This window comes from Pseudorasbora parva, chromosome 10, assembly GCF_024679245.1.
Source record: "Pseudorasbora parva isolate DD20220531a chromosome 10, ASM2467924v1, whole genome shotgun sequence".
Taxonomy (NCBI): Eukaryota; Metazoa; Chordata; class Actinopteri; order Cypriniformes; family Gobionidae; genus Pseudorasbora; species Pseudorasbora parva.
In genome coordinates, this window is record NC_090181.1 from 26,151,249 (window position 1) to 26,175,564 (window position 24,316).

Sequence of the window (24,316 nt, forward strand, 5' to 3'; positions counted from 1 at the left end):
GCAGTCAGTCAAAGAGCGGGTGAAGATTGTCTGCTAACGGTGATTTAGTCTTGCTATCAGTCTGGCGGTTTTCTATGGCACTCTTTCTGTCTGTCATGCTGTCTAAATGCTTTGCCCTATGAGCTCTGTAATGTTAGGGGACTAACATTAGCAACTAGCTGTTGAGCTGAGCTGGGTGTGCATATTGTTCGTTTTTACTTTGTCTTAAATGTAGTATTTTTGCAGTTAAATATACAAAAAATACTAGGACAGTGTTATATGTTTTGTTCAGTTGAGTTCTTACAATACCTTAAATGTTTCCAACTATTTGTAAATTGTGAGAAAATTGCTATTTTAACCAAGGAGCCGGGACGTCTAAGGGAGTTGCCTGTCAATTGCGTCATATCTGCTTTACCCTCGGTTTTATTTGTCAGAAACGCTTTACTCTTAGGAGTGTGAACATTTCACAGCAGCCGCTGAGTGAACGCACAGAGGAACGTCATAACATAATTCTCAACACGTATCTAATATGATAAATATTTAGAGTCCTATTTTCCACCGGCTGTGAGGTGAAGACCACATGTCCCAAGATTCTGTGGCAAACTTGGCGTCATCAAACTACACCTTTGTTTTGAATAGGCGCCCTCTAGCGGACAGAACAATTACATAGTACAGCTTTAAAGGCACAATATGTAAGATTTTCATATTAAAATACCCAAAAACCACCAACAATGTTAAATATTTTGTTGACTTGTGTACTTACATTATCAAAAATGTTTCCAAGAATGTTTAAATCCAGATAATTAAGCTATTTTAACTAGGACATGGACTGTGTTTACACGTTGTCTATCAATGACATCATACCCGCGTTACCATTTATTTTGTGTTTTATTTTATTTTATTTATATTTTGTAGAAATCATGGAAACGCCAAATAAGCTTAAATATATTATGTGTTTTATTAGAAAAGTGAGCAACTGTTTAGACACATTCATGAACGGAAAACATATCATTGTTATACTATAAAGCTCAACACAGTTAATGCCTATACACGCTGGGACGATTACCGTTTTTCGGCACATCTGTGTGTTCACACCAAAGTGATTTTCACTGGCGATGCGCCGAGAGAACGTGCAAATTCAGTAGATGGCTCTCCCGACACTCAAGGTGGTGCTGCGCAAATGTACACTTCTGACACTTGCTTGTCACACAGAAAAAGAGAAGCAGTTTACGTACTTGCCAAAACCATTCACACACTTTTTGCTAACTGGCAAGCAGCATTAGCAGCTCACCTTCTTCTTTGTCTACTTACTTCCTCTTCATCATATCAATGTGTGCTCAGCAAGACCGTTTTGTATTTAAGCGCCACCAAGTCATGTTTTACTGTAACTTCAGCAGCTCCAGGCACGTGAACAAAAGTGCCGATCTCATTGGTCGGACAGTGTTTAAAGGGATACTTCACCGCTTCTTCATATTAAACTATGTTATTCCCTTAACTAAAACGAGTTGATACATACCTCTCCCGTCTGAGTGTGTGCACGGTGACGATCTGATAGCATTTAGCTTAGCCCACTAAGCCCAGTTCATTCACTATGGTACCAAACAGAGATCAAGTTAGAAGCGACCAAACACCTCCACATTTTTTACACGAATAGTTGAACAACCTAGTATGGTGACTAGAATAGCACTTCTGAGAGTTCTTTGACTAGGCGCAGTAAAAAATCCTTGCAGAAAAATCCTCCCTCACATCTCACCCTCCCTCTCTTATTTCTGTCAATAGGGAGGAGGGGGAGATGTTTCAGCCGGGACTTTTTACTGCGCCGAGTCGAAGTACTTTCAGAAGTGCTATTCCACCATACATTATAATTCTCATTTTTAATCCGCTTAGAAAAGCGCCACGTTTTATTTTACGTCACCATACTAGGTAAAAAAAAAAATACTTGCTGAATTTTCTTTAAAAAGCAGCGTTTTAATTGTTACTGTTACATTATAATGTTAAATTTATAAAAGTGTATTATGTTAGGTTAATTTACCTTATTTAATTACCTATTTGCTCTACAAGTGTAAGTGGAAAACTATTACATAACAAGCATATTTTAGAAACAAAATGCAAAAATAACTCCTTTGGACAAACTCAATTTAATTAAAGGTGCACTATGCAACTTTCCGTCCACTGGAGGGCGCCTGTTCAAAACAAAGGTGTAGTTTGATGACGCCAAGTGTGAGCGCAGTATCTTGGGAAATGTGGTCATCACCTCACAGCCGGTGGAAAATAGGACTCGGGCAGAAATAATGTTCATGGATATGGATGCAGTTATTAACGTTACTGTAGTGTAAAACAGAGCAGGACCGAGTGTTGTGGAGCTGAGCACGGCCGCTGGAGCGATTGTTATACAAGCACACGGCTCGCGAGTACCGGGACTTTTATTATGACGGGACAGGACACAGTCGCCAGGCGCGCGCACTTCCGCTTTTTCCGGTCATGACTATAAGGTAAAGCAGCTCTGTTTATTTAAGTGTGTTTAAAACTATGTTGTGACTTTACTCTGTGCGTTCGCTCGGCGCTGATGTGACATAAGAGAAAAGCGCTTCTGCAGCATAAAACCGAGGGTAACGCAGATGTGACACGATTGACAGGTGACTCGCTCAAACGCTATGCTGAAACGTCCCAGTCCTTAGTTAAAATAGCAATTTTCTCACAATTTACAAATAGTTGGAAACATTTGGGATATTGTAATACTCAACTAAACAAAATATATAACACTGGCCTGGTGGTTTTTGGATATTTTACTGCAAAAATACTACATAGTGCACCATTGAGGGCAGGAATTACATCTAATCAATATGTGTATGTGAGTGCCCACAGCCTAAACGCAGGCACCACTCTATAGAAACTCTAACCAAATAACAGAACCAAATTAGAGAAACTCCTCTAAATGTCCAATATAACTGAACATTAAAAACATAAACTAACAACATATTTTCCTTTCCTGAAAATCACATAAAATAAGACTTTAATCCCTAAATTTACTCTCCTAATGCAGTCCCTTACAAAGCATGCTGGGAACTTCAGATCCACTGCCCAGTTTATTCGTTTCACTCAGTAATGTTAAGTTGACCGAACAAACACTTATTAAGTGAAGCTGTCAATACTCATTTTTAGTAGATACAACTCAGTAAATTTAAGTTCATACATGACTTTTTAAGTAATGTGAACAAGGGTGATTTGAGTGCAAATAACAACAGTGAAAATTCATGTTTACATCTCGTTTTCTTGATTTACCACAAGTACCATGTTTTACCATGCCTAATATCTAGCTTACTGCAGTGTTCAACAAGTGTCTCGTATCTGCCCAGCGGATGCACAGAGTAGCATTATAACATAACTTTCAACACACTCAAATGTATGTAATATGATAAAACAGTGATGTGTTTCCCCAGATACGCATGACTGGAAAAAGTGGAAGCGGTTGTCTGCGGCATAATAAAAGCTCAGCAAAATCAGGGCATCATCAAGCTTTGCCTTTGATTTGAATAAGCAACCTCTAGTGGCAAATAAAAAACATATTATGGCTTTAAGGCATCTTTAGATCTTTAAGCGCATTGAAAAAAGAAAGTATGAGATTATTATTTGCATTAAGAACCATTCTTTTTATTTTTTTTATTTTAACTATTTTAATTAAATTAAAACAATCAAGCACATTTTCCTCCATAATTCTCATTAATATAACACCCTGTTGAGAAGTGCTGATGCTGTTTTATTAATATTCTTATTATTATTAAGATCGTAATAAATGTATGTACAGTTTGGGTTTCAGTAAGATTTATATATATATATATATATATATATATATATATATATATATACAGTCTTGTTCAAAATAATAGCAGTACAATGTGACTAACCAGAATAATCAAGGTTTTTCGTATATTTTTTTATTGCTACGTGGCAAACAAGTTACCAGTAGGTTCAGTAGATTCTCAGAAAACAAATGAGACCCAGCATTCATGATATGCACGCTCTTAAGGCTGTGCAATTGGGCAATTAGTTGAATTAGTTGAAAGGGGTGTGTTCAAAAAAATAGCAGTGTGCCATTCAATCACTGAGGTCATCAATTTTGTGAAGAAACAGGTGTGAATCAGGTGGCCCCTATTTAAGGATGAAGCCAACACTTGTTGAACATGCATTTGAAAGCTGAGGAAAATGGGTCGTTCAAGACATTGTTCAGAAGAACAGCGTACTTTGATTAAAAAGTTGATTAGAGAGGGGAAAACCTATAAAGAGGTGCAAAAAATGATAGGCTGTTCAGCTAAAATGATCTCCAATGCCTTAAAATGGAGAGCAAAACCAGAGAGACGTGGAAGAAAACGGAAGACAACCATCAAAATGGATAGAAGAATAACCAGAATGGCAAAGGCTCAGCCAATGATCACCTCCAGGATGATCAAAGACAGTCTGGAGTTACCTGTAAGTACTGTGACAGTTAGAAGACGTCTGTGTGAAGCTAATCTATTTTCAAGAATCCCCCGCAAAGTCCCTCTGTTAAAAAAAAGGCATGTGCAGAAGAGGTTACAATTTGCCAAAGAACACATCAACTGGCCTAAAGAGAAATGGAGGAACATTTTGTGGACTGATGAGAGTAAAATTGTTCTTTTTGGGTCCAAGGGCCACAGGCAGTTTGTGAGACGACCCCCAAACTCTGAATTCAAGCCACAGTACACAGTGAAGACAGTGAAGCATGGAGGTGCAAGCATCATGGGCATGTTTCTCCTACTATGGTGTTGGGCCTATTTATCGCATACCAGGGATCATGGATCAGTTTGCATATGTTAAAATACTTGAAGAGGTCATGTTGCCCTATGCTGAAGAGGACATGCCCTTGAAACGGTTGTTTCAACAAGACAATGACCCAAAACACACTAGTAAACGGGCAAAGTCTTGGTTCCAAACCAACAAAATTAATGTTATGGAGTGGCCAGCCCAATCTCCAGACCTTAATCCAATTGAGAACTTGTGGGGTGATATCAAAAATGCTGTTTCTGAAGCAAAACCAAGAAATGTGAATGAATTGTGGAATGTTGTTAAAGAATCATGGAGTGGAATAACAGCTGAGAGGTGCCACAAGTTGGTTGACTCCATGCCACACAGATGTCAAGCAGTTTTAAAAAACTGTGGTCATACAACTAAATATTAGTTTAGTGATTCACAGGATTGCTAAATCCCAGAAAAAAAAATGTTTGTACAAAATAGTTTTGACTTTGTACAGTCAAAGGTAGACACTGCTATTTTTTTGAACACACCCCTTTCAACTAATTGCCCAATTGCACAGCCTTAAGAGCATGCATATCATGAATGCTGGGTCTTGTTTGTTTTCTGACAATCTACTGAACCTACTGGTAACTTGTTTGCCACGTAGCAATAAAAAATATACTAAAAACCTTGATTATTCTGGTTAGTCACATTGTACTGCTATTATTTTGAACAAGACTGTATATATAAATACTTTTAATCAGCAAGATCAAAAGTGACAGGAAAGATATTTATAATGTTACAAAATGATTTATATTTCAGATGTGTTCTTTTGAAGTTTCTATGCATATTTGAATCCAAAAATTTTAAGCATCAACATTGATGATCATATGAACATTTCTTGAGCTGCAAATCATCCTCTTAGAAAAATTTCTTAAGGATCAGGTGATGTGATTTTGATTATTTCATTTTGAAATTTTGACCAGTTTCATTTACTGCTTGAAATGCCTGCTTGTGCCAGCATTTGCAGATTGTTAGCCTGTTAAAACATAACACATTGCTACAATTAAAGCAATTGTTCACCAAAAGATTATAAAATTGTCATCACTTACTCACCCTCATGTTGTTCCAAACCTGTATGAGTTTCTTTCTTCTGCTGAACAGAAAAGAAGCCATTTTGAATAATGTTGATAATCAAACAGTTGACAGTAGCCATTGACTTTCAAATACTACGGGAGTCAATGGCTACCGTCAAATTACCAACATTCTTCAAAATATAATTTTTTTTTGTGTTCAACAGAAGAAAGAAACTTAGACAGGTCTGAAACAACAAAAGGGTAAGTAAATTGTGTTTAATTTTGCGGTTAACTATCTCATTAAGTGCTATCTAATCCATAAAACCAAAGTCAGTAGATGTACAGCATAATTTAATCCAAATGTATGTGTTTAAACAAGATAAACATTCTGCTAATGTTATTGTTTTTAACAATGATTCAGGACAACGATGCTTATTTGGCCTGTTTTCACCGCTTCAGGCATAATTTGTCCATTAAGCAGCGACAAAGCCACTATTATTCAGTACCTTGAGTGACTCCATCCGTAAACAACTGACGTCAAAAGGCCAGGCAGTGAGAGTACAGTAACGGTGATTTTGGCTTGGGAGTGAGAGTGCGTGAACATAGGGAACATGCCGATCTCTCACTGAAAGTTCTGTCCCCTTTCATCACTGTCTGCTAAATCCATTGTGGCAGATCAGGGAAGAGTGCAGCTATTCCAACAGGGCACAATTGACCTTCTGTGGCCTTCCCCAGCAGCTGTCACATTGCCACACTGTAATGGAGGCAATTAGCCGCACTGTCTGTGTGTCTGTTATCGTCACAGTCAAATGTGCCGCGCACATCCATATAAACACACAGTTACCTGTAGACAGATCTAATGAATGTAGGAAGGTCACACTAGCAGAGTAACCACAGGTGCATTAACTGTGGACATGATCCAAAAACATTTGACAGCCAGAAAATGTCCAAAAACGAATGGGTTCTAATATGCTTTTTTAAATTTTCAACTTTCTTTAGTGTGAAATGTTGCTGTTTGAGCGTTAAGTAGGTCTGCAAAGTTATAAAGTTATAAAGTCCAATCCAAAGGGAGTTATTCTCTATATATCAGTAAGCACTGTTTCTGAACTGTCTTCTGGGAACACACTCGTCCCATATGCCCAAGGCATATGCAAAGGGGGCGAGCGAGACCTGTTTGAGTTGCGTTAGTAGTGTATTGTCGCCATGTCCAAGAGACACTGTTTATTCCACCCTGGATCTAATGCTGTTTTGGTAAGTGGCGTAACATTTGTGAAACACACTCAAAGCGGTTCACCAATCAACACACACTGATCCAGCCGACCAATCAGACCACATTGCGCTTTTCAGAAGGAGGGGCTTCAATGAGACATGAACTACATAAAATGTTACTGTCCGACAGAGAAAAGAGGTACTGCAATGTAAAATGTGTGAAAACTATGTTTTTTGAATAGTGAACAATAATGAACAAGCATTAAAAGTTGAAAACATATTCTAGTAGACAAAATCAAAACTTTGTAAACAGTTAATTTGTAACAATATAGGGTACAACAGGGCTAAAGGCTTAACGGTTGTAAAAGGCTAAAATTATTGAATATATTTTCAGACTTTCAGTTATGTTCAAGCTAATTAAAGCAACATTTTTTAATTAATGGAAGAATATGTACAAGTATGGTATTTGGGGTTAACATAATAAATATCTGGCTTTTCCCATTTGTTGACATGACATGCGTAAATATCATATATTAAGTTGTGTGTCCACCTTAGAGATAATCACCTTATTTATAATGAAAACATCATAGGTAAAATTTGTATATTAATGATGTCATATAATAAAATTAATTGCTTTCAGTGCTTTCAGAATCTTTCAGAAAGTGATTATTTTGAACAAGTATTAACTTAGACATAATTAAAAACATTATATATATATATATATATATATATATATATATAATATATATTATACTTACAGCTTAAGTATATGTATAAATAAAATAATGTGTGCCTTTTGCTCCATGCTGGTTTCCACCTTTTCACCTTTTTTAAACAAATAAACCACTTGTATGATTTATTTTTTACACAAAATCTGTTGCTCCATAATTTTCAATGCAAACAATATATATATATATATATATATATATATATATATATATATATATATATATATATATATATATATATATATATATATATATATATATATATATATATATATATATATATATATATATATATATATATATATATATATATATATATATATATGCAGTTATACACTATGGGAATAGTGAAAAGCAATAAAAAATGTAAAAAAAAAAAATATAGTTTACCCAAAAATGAAAATTAGCCCATGAAAGTCACCCTCAAATCATCCTAGGTGTATATGACATTATTCTTTCAGATGAATACAATCAGAGTTATATTACAAAATGTGAATGGCAGCCCAAAATTTAAAGCTCAAAAAAGTGCATCCATTAAAAGTAACACACACAGCTACAGGGGGTTACTAAAGGCATTCTGAAATCGATGGGTTTGTGAAAGAAAATTATCCATATTTAAAACTTTATGAAGTAAAATATCTAGCTTCCGGCGGACCGCCATCCATATTTAATTCACTGGTGTAACTGACGCCAGACGCAGCATAAACATTTTGAACAGCAAGAGGCGTTACACTTTCTTTGTAACTTGAATACAGAAGGCAGTCCGCCAGAAGTTATATATTATATTTTACTTTCTTTCTTACACAAACCCATTGTTTCACTTCAGAAGGTCTTTATTATCCCCCCAGTGCCATGTGGATTACTTTTATAATGGATGGATACACTTTTTTTTAAAAAAGTTTAATTTTTGGACTGCCATTATAAATCTTGAAAGAGCCAAGATATTTTTGAATATTTTTGATTGTATTCATCTGAAAGAATGTCATGTACACCTAGGATGGTTTGAGGGTGAAATTCAGCTTTGATCACAGGAATAAAATATATTTTTAAAATGTATTTAAATAGAAAAAAAAAATACATTGAAAAAATATTACTCAATAATACTGTATTTTTGATCAAATAAATGTAAGAGGGATCTCATTAATTCAGAAAAACAGCAAAAAATGTATTCATGAAAAATTATCTCATTATTCTGAGATAATTGTCATTAATTTAGAAAAACAGAGTAGATTTTTTTTCTCAAGTGAATGCAATAAGCTTCCGTAGAAGATAGCTTACTTCTTACAAAACATTTTACAAATAATTACCGTTCTCAAACTTTTGACCGGTAGTATCTGTGTTAAAAAGCACAATAGCTTCTTCTCATCTCCATCACCTTCTCCTTCTTCTTCTTCCTGACCTGCATATTCCCCTTCTCAAAGCTGAGCTTTGGTTGATGCAGTCTTTGCAAACTGATCGTTTCTGTCGCTCGTTTAACTTCTATTGTGTTTAGTTTAGCTAACACATCTCATCTTGCACTCCATGACTGTTAACTGAAGTGTTGTGCTGGAATTCGCACTCAGCAGCTGTGAACATTTGGTCTGCGGCCAATTTTTTTTTAGATTATTTGACGTTAAATGCATTATATGAGTACAATTTACAAAAAACAAAATGACATTCTTTTTATTTTCAGTGGTGAAAAACGTGACCCATTGAATAGACTATCGCTGTAGCCTCGGTTTTGATGACCAGACTTATAGTTTGTTGTAGAGCGCGAACACATCTCTAATTTGACAGTTTACCATCTGATCTCTCTGTGATTGGCTATGCAGAACATCCAGTAAATGGGGGGAAAATATTTTTTTGCTAGAAATGCAGAAATAAGACATTTTGTTTTATTTGTTACTCTGGTAGATAATACATTTACAATTTATATTTCATTAGTACTGTTACTACTAATAAAACCGATCTCTGGGGGCCCCAAAAGTTCATGGGCCCTTAGAATCGTCCTAACTTCCCCCGCCTTAGCGATGACCCTGCTTAAGCTAGTACACGCCCGTATGAAGTTTGCTAGAGAGCATTTGGGTGATCCAAATGAGGATTGGGAGAATGTCATATGGTCAGAGGAAACCAACATAAAAAAATGGTAAAAAACTCAACTTTTGTTGAGAGTGTTTGGAGGAGAAAGAATGCTGAGTTGCACCATACCCACTGTAAAGCACTGGAAGTGGAAACATCATGCTTTGGGGCTGTTTTTTCTGCAATGGGACCATGACAATTGATCTGTGTAAAGGAAAGAATGAATGTAGCCATGTATCGTGAGATTTTGAGTAAAAACCTTCTTCCATCAGCAAGGGCATTGAAGATGAAACATGACTGGGTCTTTCAGAAAGGATCCCTAACACACCGCCCGGGCAACAAAGGAGTCGCTTCGTAAGAAGCATTTTAAGGTCCTGGAGAGGCCTAGACAGTCTCCATATCTCAATCCCAAAGAAAATCTTTGGAGGGAGTTGAAAATCTTTGTTGCCCAGCGACAGCTCAAAAAATATCACTGTTTTAGAGGAGATCTGCATGGAGGAATGGGCCAAACTACCAGGGACATTGTGTAAAAACCTTGTGAACTTTTGTTATTGACCAAATGCTTATTTTCCACCACAATTTGCTAATAAATTCTTTAAAAATTAGACCATGTGATTTTGTTGTATTTTTTTTCTCATTCTGTCTCTCAGAACAGTCTATGGTGAAAATTACAGGCCTCTCTCATCTTTTTAAGTGGGAGAACTTGCACACTTGGTGGCTGACTAAATACTTTTTGCCCCATTGTATATGCAAATATAGTCTATCATCTACAGGAAGAGAGGGGATTTAAGGACAAGTCAATGTTATAATTCTTGGCCAGAAATGAAGGAAATTCCTATCATACTTTAAAACATGGGTGGGGCATGTGTCATTGGGTATTGTGGTTTGCTATTCACAAATGACTGTGCAATACTTACTGACTAGTTTCAAAATACAAGCACCCACACCTTAACAGATTTTCTTGAAAGCTCTAGTTCATGGGCGTCCATAGCAGATTTCAGCTTTGAATGGTGATTAATCAGTTCAAACATGTTGAAGCATTCTTGTATGAGTCTATAAAATGACAAAATTTAATGACACAGTGTAAAAAATGAGTCCAGGGGCTGAATCACTCCATTATTTAACAGGTTGCCATTCACAGAATTTCCTCAATATTCAAAAACCATTGGACTAAAATGTAATTTATTCCTGTGATGGCAAAGCTGAATTTTCAGCATCATTACACCAGTCTTCAGTGATGATCCTTCAGAAATCTTTCTAATATGCTGATTTGCTTTATTATTATTATTGTATTAAGGTTGAACAGTTTTTGTAAAAAGATCAAAAGGACAGCATTTATTTGAAATAGATGATTTTTTTGTAATCATGTAAAAGTCTACTGTCACATTTGATGAATTTAACATTCTTGCAGAATAAATGTATTATTTTATTACAACAAAAAAAACTGTACACACACACACACACACACACACACACACACACACACACACACACTCCAAAAGTCTTTTCTCTCTCTCTCTCTCTCTCTCTCTCTCTCTCTCTCTCTCTCTCTCTCTCTCTCTCTCTCTCTCTCTCTCTCTCTCTCTCTCTCTCTCTCTCTACCTACCTACCTACCTACCTGGATTCAAACTACTATTTTGAGGCATACATCATTTATTTTCTAAATATAAACTTCAATTTCCTATCTGAAATTTCAAACTGACCCTATTATCATATTATCAAAGGACAAATACAGTTGAAATCTCCCTGTTCCTCTTTTTAATAAAGTGTATGGTGTATGGTTTACAGCTGGAAGGCAGAATTCTTTGGGACTTTCCATGTTCTGTCAAAGGCGGTTTCAAACAAATCTGAGGTGAATCTCAGAGCACAAATGTGCTAAATGAAATGCAATAATTATGCCTTTTAAATCTATGAATACTATTAAACCTTATACATAACTGAACTTCTACTGAAGCGATCATCAGAGGTCAGCATGGTTGTTATTCCCTAATTCATTTGTGAGGTTGTGAAAAATATGAAAACGTAAAACATATTTATCTGTTTGAAGGTAACTTGTCATAATATCGAATGACTACGTCTTCATTTTCATGCTCACCCTGTTTACTAAAGTCACAGTTATGTTTCAGATTAGTAGTACCATAAGAAACACTAAAAAGTTCATCCTAAAAAGAAAAGAACTTGATTCTATTCTATTTGACCCGATTCTCAAAGATGCGAGGAGGCCTCAGACAGTTATAATAAAGTTGACCCTGTCCTTGTTTTCTATTGTACTCTAGCGGGTCAGTGGACCACATAATCTCTGGCTTTGATTTAGGCTTCAAGCTCAACGTAACAGGGCTAGACTGGAGTTTAGCAGTTGGAGACTTGCTTGCTCTTGTTCTTTCTCTCTCTCTTTCCTTTTGTGCAGACATAAGCCCATAGGATGGAGCAAGTGTAATCCTGTGTTCTTAAGACCAGCACACGGCCGTGCTGCTAATGAGAGTGACCGCACTCTCACCCCGAGCAGCGAAAACACACTGGGCTCAAATATTCAAAGGCCATCGGAGGGGAACCTGTTTATAACATTCTGTTTGGTGACTATAATGCGTTTCGTATGAGTTTTCTGACCATTGCTTAAAAGTACGAATATTCCATGTTTTCCAATGACAAACGATTGATTTGTGTGAAGAAAATCCCCACAAGCAATCAGCGTCTCCATCCGTCGGAGATCATGCACACATCATCAAATTAAAAAAAAATTGCCGCCCGAAGAAACATTACATCAGATTTCATAGTAAAATTCCATTGGCTCTCGTACGTCTTGTGACCAATTGTGTCATTAAAGGGGGGGGTGAAATGCTGTTTCATGCATACAGAGCTTTTTACACTGTTAAAGACTTAGATTCCCATCCTAAACTCCTAAACATAGACAAGGTTTCAAAAACGAATGTTGGACGTTTGATGGAGTATTTCTGTGTCAAAAGTACTCCTTCCGGTTTCTCACAAGTTTCGGAGAGTTTTTTTCGAGTATGGCTCGGCTTGACGTCGATAGAGCGGAAGGTCCTTGTATGGGCCGTATGGGCTCTTCTCCCGGTAGGGTGCACGCGCGTGTGTGACTAGAGCGAGAGAGGAAATGCACGCCCATAAACCAACACATTCTCACACCCAACTCGTCACATATGTACAAGACACAAATGTGCATTATGTGTTGTCCTTCTATTACAGTGGAATGCAAAGGGAAAAAGGAAAATAATCAAGAAGAAAAGAATGTAGCGACCGAAAATCTCTTGCCATATATATTTTTGTTATAACATGTCATGTTAAAATACCAAGCATTATGTATTCTCATGATGTCTGAAAATAAAAAATTGACAGATAATTTGGATAAGCTTTGTTTGTAGGGCGACCTTATGATTTTATGAGTTTCATTTCAATCTTTTTGAATGGAAGTTGCCTGAACCGGAAGTGCCACCCATAATTCAAAACGGTGGACACAAAAGTCTTCATTTGTGTTACACAGTAAAAAGAAAGTCATACAGGTTTAGAACAGTATGAGGGTCAGTAAATGGCACCAGAATTTTCATTGTTTTTGGCGAACTACACTCTTAAAAATAACGTTTCTTCATTGGCATCTATGGTTCAATGAAGAACTTATAGCATGCATGTTCTTTATAGTGGAAAAAGGTTCTTCACACTAAGAAAAAAAAGGAGCTGAATGTAAAATCGCATACTGTCTGAGTAGGACTGCATTTGAATTTGAATTTACTTTGAGACTGTTAAAAAGTAATTTCTGTTTAGGATGAATGTGGGCTAAGTATTGGATGTACTATCACCATGCTGTTACTGTCACTTGACCTACCAGCTTCCATTGCGTTGTTTCACTGCCTTTCATAAATCCTCTCCCATGGCCTCATGGGATAGTAAACTGTCCATCGAATGCACACTTCAGAATCTTGGCAGAATTAGTAGGCCATCTGGAGACTTTTCACCTTATGTTTTTTTACCAAAAGATTATTTGGAGAACCAAACATGGTTCTTCTATGCCATTGGTGCAAAAGCATTATTTTTAAGATTGAATTCCTTTAAAGGTACAATATGTGTTGTGCCATGTTTTACCATGCCTAATATGGATCTAGCTTACAGTGTGCAACAAGTGTCTCAAAGCATCCGCCGAACTCAAAGATACCCCTTTTCCACTAGAATGAACCGGGTGCTATTTCAGAGCCAGTGCTGGTGCCAGTTCTGAGTTTACTTACTAGAGGGCCACCACAGGGCCGGGTCTTACGTCACTGTAAACTTCTCATCTTTCTCTGTAACGCTAGCGGGAAATACTAAAACATCAGGTTTTTTCGAGATGCATCGGCCCTGTGCAGACCGATCCGCATGTGATATGAAAGTACCGCATGAGCGATTCAGAAGCATAAGGAGTCGTATGCTCTCGCTTGGCTTTGATGTCATATGGCAATTGTTCTGAACAGCACATATTCATCTCGAACAAGCCTTCCATCGACAATGGCGAACGTTACGTTACTATTCAAGTCTATGAATGTACATGGCTTCATGAGCCACATCGGCATCAAAACACAGCTAATCCAATGCATTCATGCAGCTCGCTATAATTTGTATTGAGGTCGATTAGCTGCTATTTCAAAAATTGCGGTCCCAAGTTTGTGTTCCTCTTGTTGGTCACGGTAACCCCCCCACAACCCTCACCCCCAAGCTGATGCAAGTGGTTCTTACTTCTAGACCAGCAATGACTTGGTGCTACTGATGAACCACTTTTCCTGGCTCGGAGCTGGTGCTTTGGCTGTGGAAAAACATAGAATCGATTTGAAACTATGGGCTGTGGCTCCGAGCTAGCACCGGCACGGTGGAAAGGGGCTAAGAGTAACATTATAACATAAATATAAACACACTCAAATAATGTATCTAATATGATAGAACAGTGCTGAGTACGCATGACCGGAAACAGTGGAAGCGGTCATCTCCGGCATAACAAAAGCTCTGCGAAATCAAGTGTCACCAAGCTACGCCTTTGTTTTTAACAAGCATCCTCTAGTGGCCAAAAAATGACATATTGTATCTTTAAGTGATCTTGAAAGTGTCAATCCTAATCTTTTCGCATCTCTTTCTCGTTCCATCTCGAGAACAGGATGAACCTCAAATGTGTTTTAATTAGACCTGCAGATGGAGAAACTAAGAGACAGACAGAGGCAGAGACAGCAAGACTGCTTTAATCAACAGCCCTTCAGGCAGTATGTGTCTGCTTCACCCGAGTAGAGGAAAAATCCCCTCTGATCTCACTTCCATCATTCCCTTGTTCTCTCTCAGCACCTCTTTTCTATCTCTCTCCCCTGTCACTCTTTCCTTCACCACCAGGTCGTGAATCTCTTTCAATATACCACATAATTTTACTGAATTAATGTTTCCCTGCCTTAAAAACAGCATGCGAGGTCAGACAGGTAAGGCTTATTCAAACTGAGTATTAGTTGTGTCTTTTCTAATTAAGTTGCATCATCATTGTATTATTAATATTTCTCTAGAATATTGGCAGAAATTCATGGAATTTGATTGTGTACTTCAAACCAAGGTATACCCCATTTAGAAGTGAACTGAAAATGTTCCTGAATTTTAAATATTACAAACAGAAGAGAAGTGAGGAAGTGATACGGAAGGGAAATTTGAAGAAATTCATATATATGTGCAATTGCAACTTTTACCTAGAAAATGAAGATTTGTCAAGAAAAACTTTGCATGATGGCTTGACAAGGCCAAGTTTAAAGTCTTGAAGATTTTTCAAGACGAGAGCACGATGAAGAGATAGAAATGATTAGAAATGTCAGACCTGTTAGAAATGTCATTATATCATTTTTTTAAATATATTTTTATATACCTTTTTATTTATTTACTTTCATTGCAAGTATTTTTTTTATTTTTTTTTTGGAATGCCAATATAAATTAAACTTTACTTAATTAAATTAATTCATGTAGTTCTAGGTTAGGGGATAGAATATACAGCTTGTACAGTATAAACATCATTATGTCTATGAAATGTCCCCATAAAACATGGAAGCCCAGCGTGTGTGTGTGTGCGTGTGCGCGCCCACACGTCTTAGATTTCAAGTCTTAGATTTGACACATGGCAACTTGTGACCCTCGGCTGGTCGCTCGTTCAACTTCCCTGGTCTTTCCTTCCTTTCCATTCTTTCTGTCATTCACTCCTGCTATTCATCTCCTGTCTCCTTCCTATTTTTCCTTTAAACTTCAGTCTCAAACACACTTTTTCTCTCTCATATGGGCTTTTTCCCAATGTAAATAATTCCTCAGTGTCTCTCCAGAGTTGACAGGTTGAGAGACGTGTGAACGAGGTGATGAACTCTTTCTTAACGCTTAGCGAGTCTGATCCAACAGAGGTCAAAGGAGGCTTCGGTGCAGATTCAATTTAGATTACGACCACAGGCAGCTATTGTTTTAACTTGAAATAGAATCTGAGACGTCTAATGGAAAAACAGACAGAAGTTCAAGGCTATATATCTATTGTGACACAAAGTAATTCATTGTTTCACAAGTGTTTAATATAAGCAACACTGATAAAGTAGGCTTGGATGCCAAGTATTTGGATATTGCCTATTTTACAATGAATTTGAAAAAGTAATACATTGATTCACTGAGGTATTTATAAGGGCTTTACAGGCACATAATCAAATTGCAACCACCCACAACACCCTTGCTATTTTTGACTTAGACCCTATTTATTAGAATTTTCTCATCTGATAAAAGTGAGCTAAATTGGTAACACTTTACAATACGGGTGCACTAATATGCATTAATTCATGCTCAACTAATGCACAGATAATCATGAGTTAATGTATTACTAATGCTGAACTAACCCATTTATTAATGATGACTGCATCAGCAACTAATGATGATTCTACATGATTAATAGATTAAGTAATAATTAAAACGTTATTAGTTAAATGTGTCATAATGTCTCAATTCCTTAATAACATTTTATATTAACTATTAATGTAAATTAACGTGTTCATTTCCACAATGGGTCAAAGCCATGCATTTCAACTTCCAGTTGTCGGCTTTAATGAATCATTAGCTAATGATTTATAAAGGTGTCATTATGTTATGACTTTACTTGTTGGGCGCATGACTATTAACTAATTCAAAATGAATTCAAAACCCATACATATTACTTAATCAATTAGTTAATAGTCATGTGCCCCAACAAGTAAAGTGTTAAAGTAATTACATTATACATATAAAGTTAATACATTATGACATATTTAACTAGTAACAATTTAAAGGTCCCATTCTTCGTGTGTTTTCAAAGCTTTGATTATGTTTACAGTGTGCAATATAACATGAGTTCATGTTTCGCGTGTAAAAAAACAGTATTTTTCACACAATTTACTTATCTGTATACCGCTGCTTCCTCTGTCCTAAAAACGGCCTGATGATTTCCTTGTTCTAGGAAGTCCCTCCTTCAAAAATACCTAACGAGTTCTGATTAGGCCAGCGCTTCCCGCGCTGTGATTGGACAGCAGCTTAGCGCACTTTGCCCGGAAAGGTCCCTTCTCTTACCATAACGCGCTCAATGTTATTGCAAAAATGTCTTTATTGCCTTATCAATTTGAGCCGGAATCAGACCCGGAGAATATCGAAGAGGATCGATTACAACCTGCTCAGGAAAGACTTTTGCTGGATGTTTCAGAATGGTAAGCTGTCTATTCAGTAGTTTAAACTGATCATTACAAACACCAACAATCGATGGTGTCTGAATGAATTACTACACTTTTATATGCTAACATTTTTTTCAATTAGTTTCAATTACCATCTAACGTTAGTTAACAAAGCTAAACAGCGTTGCACTTTGTGTCAAGAGTTACATAAACTGTTAAACGGACCAACTTAAATAATAAAATACACTTACCGGTTGTGGCTCATTAACAACGCCTTCTCCAGACAAAGAGGGAACTGCGTCATCTTTTAAGAATAATCTTTCTGCGAATCCGGCATTAAACTGATTGAGATTGAGGAAGCAGTCCTCAGCAAAATGTGCTGCACATAGTTTTAAATTGTGATTATAATTTTCCAGAACCGAGTTAACCATAAACTGTAGCCATTGATCGCGTACATCTTCCGTGGGAAGGCCAAACAAAGGTGATTTGACTGCGGGATGAAAATAACAGCGTTTCAATGGCATAGCGACAAACACACTCTACAAAAACAACGCTTCCTATTCTCGACCTGCGAGAGCAAAAGGACAACGCCCCCGAATTTGCGTGTTCTTGTGGGCGGAGGGTTCGTCAACAAACGGTTTTAGTTGCGTCATTAAACCTGGAAGTGCAGGGGTGTAGTCCAAACCGGCCGTTCACTGTAGGCTTTGAAAGGGAACTTCTGTTAAATAAAATATATCGCTTGGCATTGAACTTTGAGCTTTATAATTTTACATTATGTATTAGTATTATTTATGCTCTAACAGCAACATTACAAATTAACTAAAGTTTGAAAGATGGAATCGCAAAGAATGGGACCTTTAATGATTACTTAATGGATCATGTAGAATCTTCATAGATGCTGATGCAGTAATCATTAATAAATGAGTTAGTTCACCATTAATGATACGTTAACTCACGATTATCTGCACATTAGTTAAGCATGAATTGTTAGTGCACCAGGATTGAAAAGTGTTACCGCTAAATGAATGAATGCTAATGCTATAATTGTGGATTTAATGATTTAACAACCATTAAAAATGAATAAAACTTTATTTTTACAGTTGCTGAAGAAGAAAATGGTGTTCTGGGGGATTGCTAGGACGTTTCCATGCAGTTGCTAAGGTGTTCTGATTGGTTTCTATGACATTCTGGTCCCTGCTTCATTGTAAGTTTATTTCCAATTGTCCACCAAACTCAATTTATGCCACTGGTGTAAGGAATGAAATTTTAAAACTACATTTATTTTCTATCAGTATAAGTCCTTAGTATCTACTTTATTCTTTCTACAGAGGTAAAAAGACCCGCCTGAGACCACCAGGGTGACACCCGCTACACAACACTATGCATGAGTGCAACGGTGCGGAACAGAATGTCTGAGATTTGAGTGGACATTCTTTCTCCTTTTCTTTCTTTATATATCTCTCTCTCTCCAAATGCCCCTCTCCCCACCTCTATTTTTTCGTTCTTTCTTTCTCCATGGCACGTTTTCACTCTGTCTCTCAGTGTGGCATCTGACCTATCACACACTTCAGTGCCCCCCTCGGCCTGTGCTCAATGCAGGGCCGGGGGCGCTATTCAACATGTTCACATTCTAGACATATTAATGCACACTCATGCACTGACGCTAACAAACTAACACGCACATAATGACATAGGGGCCTGCTGTCTGTGTCTGTGTGTGGTGCTGGGATTAAGTCGCGTTTGAGGACAGATGTTCCCACATCTGACCTATGTATGCTCCGCTAAATTGAACACACAGACTGTCTCATGCCAAAAGTCTCTAATGCCGAGTGGCTGTTTGTGTGCATGTATGTTGCATCCTGGGGCAATTTTGTATCTTTCAGCACCAGGTAATTAGTCTGAACCACACGCTCCCCTGTTGTGTAATGCTAGAGACGTGATATGCATGTTTATGTCCGATAAGTGTATGTTTATAGGGAGTCAACGTCAGTTTATTTGTCAAATGTGCAACAGTACAGTACAGCTTTACAGCTACATTTAGATATAATGTACTGTATATAAGAATAAACAGTAAGACTATAAAGTTGTATAAAGACTATAAAGAGAACTTTTTATTTCACGTATATTTCCTTTCTTTTCCCATTCAAATATAGCACTTGTTCAACTGATTCAACTTCAAATATAACACGTTCAACAGCTGGTTAATGCAAAAACTGAATCACAATGCTGCAACTCAATGCATTTAGGCATCGAAGACATGGGCTGCATCTGAAAACTAGGCAGCTAACTAGGCAGCTAATTTATGCACAAACTGACTACTAACCGCAACTTTCAGATACATATTATTTTTTTAGCTCAACTGACAGAATGGAACACACAGGATTGTGCAATATCAAAGGCAGCTAAGGATATACCTATGCTGCCTTTTAAAAAAATCAATGAATGAAGGTATGCTTAGATCTGGCACGGTTACTTTATTCGGATGTGCCTTGATGCCTTCCTGCCTGTGGAGGCAGCATATTTCAGTTTTCGGCTAAAGTCATGGTCAAGACAGTCTGTTGAAGTTCAAACTGAGCATTGAAGTGGAAAGGAAAGTTGATTTAAGTGGCTTTGAATGTGGTATGGTTGTTGGGCTGGTCTGAGTATTTCAGACAATTCTGATCAACTAGGATTTTCACGCACAACCATCTGGGTTTACAGAAAGTGCTCTGAAAAAGAGAAAATATCCAGTAAGTGGCAGTTCTGTGGGCAAATATGCCATGTTGGTGCCAGAGGTCAGAGGAGAGTGACCGGCTCGCGCTGATAGAAAGGCAAGAGTAACTCAAATAACCACTCATTACAACCGAGGTTGGAGATGGGTTACAGCAGCAGAAGAACACTTCTCCACAACAGTATCTCAGACCTGCCTGGTGTGTTCCTTGTTCTTCATGATGCTCTCTGCGCTTTAAACGGACGTCTGAGACTATCACAGTGCAGGTGCATTTATACGGAGACTTGATTGCACACAGGTGGATTCTATTTATCATCATTAGTCATTTAGGTCAACAGTGGATCATTCAGAGATCCTCACTGAACTTCTGGAGAGAGTTTGCTGCACTGAAAGTAAAGGGGCCGAATAATTTTGCACGCCCAATTTTTCAGTTTTTGATCTGTTAAAAAAGTTTGAAATATCCAATAAATTTCATTCCACTTCATGATTGTGTCCCACTTGTTGTTGATTCTTCACAAAAAAATACAGTTTTATATCTTTATGTTTGAAGCCTGAAATGTGGCAAAAGGTCGCAAAGTTTAAGGGGGCCGAATACTTTCGCAAGGCACTGTATGTTGCCTGGTCTGTTAAGTCTCGAATTCTGCTGCAACATTCAGATGGTAGGGTCAGAATTTGCTGTAAACAACACGGGAAGCATAGATCCATCCTGCCTTGTATCAATGGTTTATTACACTGGTGGTGTAATAGTGTGAGGAATATTTTCACACACTTCAGGCCCCATACATTATTAAAAATAAAGGTTATTAAATGGTTCTTTGGCAGGGTGTATGTTCCATGAAGAACCTTTAATATCCAAAGAACCTTTCCATTGCACAAAAGGTTCTTTGTAGTGCATAAGGTTCTTTAAGCCCTATTCGAACGGTAATTGTTTCTCATGTGGACGTCCGTAAAAATAAATTTGCATGCCACCTCAGTGATATAACTCATGCATTTGGATGGTGATTTATTCACGGTGGAGGAGTGAGTTTTGTAATCCTGCGCACCTGGGAACACTGCTCACGTGGTTAGGTCGAATGATCGTCTGCGGTAAAAATGGCATATGCTTATTTAATTTAATAATAGAAAATTATGAATTATTTAGTTTTTGTTTTACATTGTTTAAATACCACAGCCTATAGCTTTGTTGCTCTCCGTGTCCATCCCTTTATGGCCACAGTGTATCATTGTCTGATGGCTAGTTCCAACACGCCGTGTCACAAAGCTCAAATCATCTCAAACTGATTTCTTCAACATAACAATGAGTTCACGATACTCAAATGTCCTCCACAGTCACCAGATCTCCATCCAATAGAGCACCTTTGTGATGGGGTGGAACGGGAGATTTGCATCATGGATGTGCTGCTGACAAATCTGCAACTGCTTGATGCTATCATGTCAGTATGGACCAAAATCCATATTGCATTTGCAGTTCTGAAGGCAAAAGAAGGTCCAACCCAGTACTAGCAAGGTGTACTTAATAAAGTGCCGGTTGCCAGTTACCAGTCCCCCCCTCCACCATCTTATAACCATAGGGCGGGACAGATGTCTGTCATCTCAGTCTAACTGAGCACACTCTGAATAGGCTCAGTCTAACCCCCGTCAGGACTAGCTGAGACCAGACTGACCTCTGACCTCTCACTAATTACATACAGCTAAGGCAGTGATGATGGCGCAAATCCAGTATTTTCCAAACAAGGCAGTAATGGGGAACTATAGGAAGCAGAGAAGACAAATATGCATTTAATGTGGACATCTCTACCCTGAGAGGTCATTCAGACAGACGTGGAAAAACAAAATGCTGAAGCGACAAATGAACACTTAAAACTCTCTATAATATACATTGAAGGAATATAAATGCAGTATGAAAATAATACGTTTGTGGTTCACTTGTAGAAATGCAAATGTTAAGAGCATTTTAGGAAAGAAGACTGGAAAATGGAAACAATAGGTGCTTGTTCACAAGCTAATTCATATTTCTGCCTTTATACTTTCTAAAGCAGAATTTATGAATGTAGCAGCACACAGCTTTTAGAAATAATATTTGAGTCATAATGAACTATCTATATGAACTGTATTTTTTGTATTAAAACAAAATGGTCGATATCTTCAATTTCTCTCTACTCATTACACTGACTCTGACTACATGCAGTTATCATAATTTCTCTTAAAAAAATATCCTATTAGATTATATTATTTTAGATTACAATCAAGCAATCCCCCATATCTGACTATATCTGCTAATATTCTAAAATATGCAGCCAATGTAAAGGTCATTGTGGTCCAATTATGTACAACTATTTTTGCACACACACAAAAAAAAAAAACCTGCCTTTATAAAATATGTTATTTAAAATTTTAGGGTGACATTGGTTAATCAGAACAATAAGAGACTATTTTTATTATACAAATATGCCATTAAAGGTTCACAAAATAACAAAGCTGATCCGGGATCAGAAATAAAACATGGACACTTGTTAATAGCTTGATTTTTGCCTACCAGTGAAATTTTGAACGATTTCAAAATGAAAATCGTTATGATGTATCGAAGCGCCATTCATTGAAATCATGCTACTTTGATTTTGATACTCGCTCTGATCGATTCACTACAGTTTGAATCTTTACTTGAGGATTGAACACAAACAAGGAAGAGAAGACAGTGCTAAATAAAGTAGTTTTTGTAATTTTTGGACCAAAATGTATTTTCGATGCTTTAAGAGTTTCTAATGAACTAACTGATGTCACATATGAACTACTTTGATGATGTTTTTATTCCCTTTCTGGACATGGACAGTAAAGTGGGCATACATTTAGATACGCTCTCGGACTAAATATAAAATATCCTAAACTGTGTTCCGAAGATGAACGGAGGTCTTATGGGTGTGGGACAAAATTAGGGTGAGTCATTAATGACATCAATTTGATTTTTGGGTGAACTAACCCTTTAATCTGATCGAGTTTTGAAGGCAACATAAAAGTATCCTTCAATGCCTTTGATATCCCACATTACTATGCGTACAATTCAGTGACAGTTGAGCTAGAAAAAGAATGATGGCGTCTGAAAATTGCTGTTTGAAAGTCTTATTTAGAGAACTTAATGACGTGTTATGTTCCCAGCAATTTATTCCTTACATTTTCTTTAATTGGTCTTAAATTTACCTTCATAAAACCTGCAGAAACCCTGGATAGACGAACAACAACTCAAAGCTTTTATTGAAAAAAAAAAAATAGATGAGTATAGACCACAAACAATGTGCAATGCAATGATAATGCTTCAGTCTTGGGGTTACAGGTGACAATAGAGGATCAATAGGTAAATACCAAGGGGGTAATCTAGCACTCGGAAAGCGTTCCACTCATAGGGGCGGCCATTGATAACCAAGCCATCACCTGCTGTTAGCATCCCATTGACTCCCATTCATTTTTGAGTCACTTTGACAGTGAATAACTTTACATCTGAGGCGTTTAAAGACTCCATTTGTCCATTGTTTATTTATAAAGAAACATGACAATCCATGAAAGGCTCCATTACCTTGTATCTTACACTATCGCCCCGTAGAAGCTGTTGTTGTAAAAATAGGCTAACGATTGCGTCATAACCAACGCAACTCTGTCGCACAGTTGAGAAATTACCGTATAGACCTGAGGAGACGCTCAGAAGCAATCTTTTACTGTCTATGAGAAAGTCAGAGGGACGTAGAGACATAAAGTCTGATAAAGTCAAGGGAGAAGAATGGGGAGAAGCCGACAGTGAGCCAAAAGCAACGGGAAAAAACATTTAAACAACGTGATTCAGATTTACCTTTCAACAACTACTAGAAGACCTACAGCTGTCAGACAGGTTGCTTACGTCACATCTATGTCGTCAAGCTCAGTCTGAGCCTGTGCAGTTCGCTCAGCCATCAGGAAGTGAGTGCTTCTAATTGACTTCCTTTTCTGCCGTTGAAGCCTATGGGATCGCTCTGTCCATTTCTTTTACTGTCAATGATAAATATACACACACCTTCTGCGTGCTGTTAGAGTGACTGTATAACAAACAATGTCTTTGTCTTACAGGAATGCTGGAGAACAGACAAGTTGATGTGAGAATGTAACATTTTA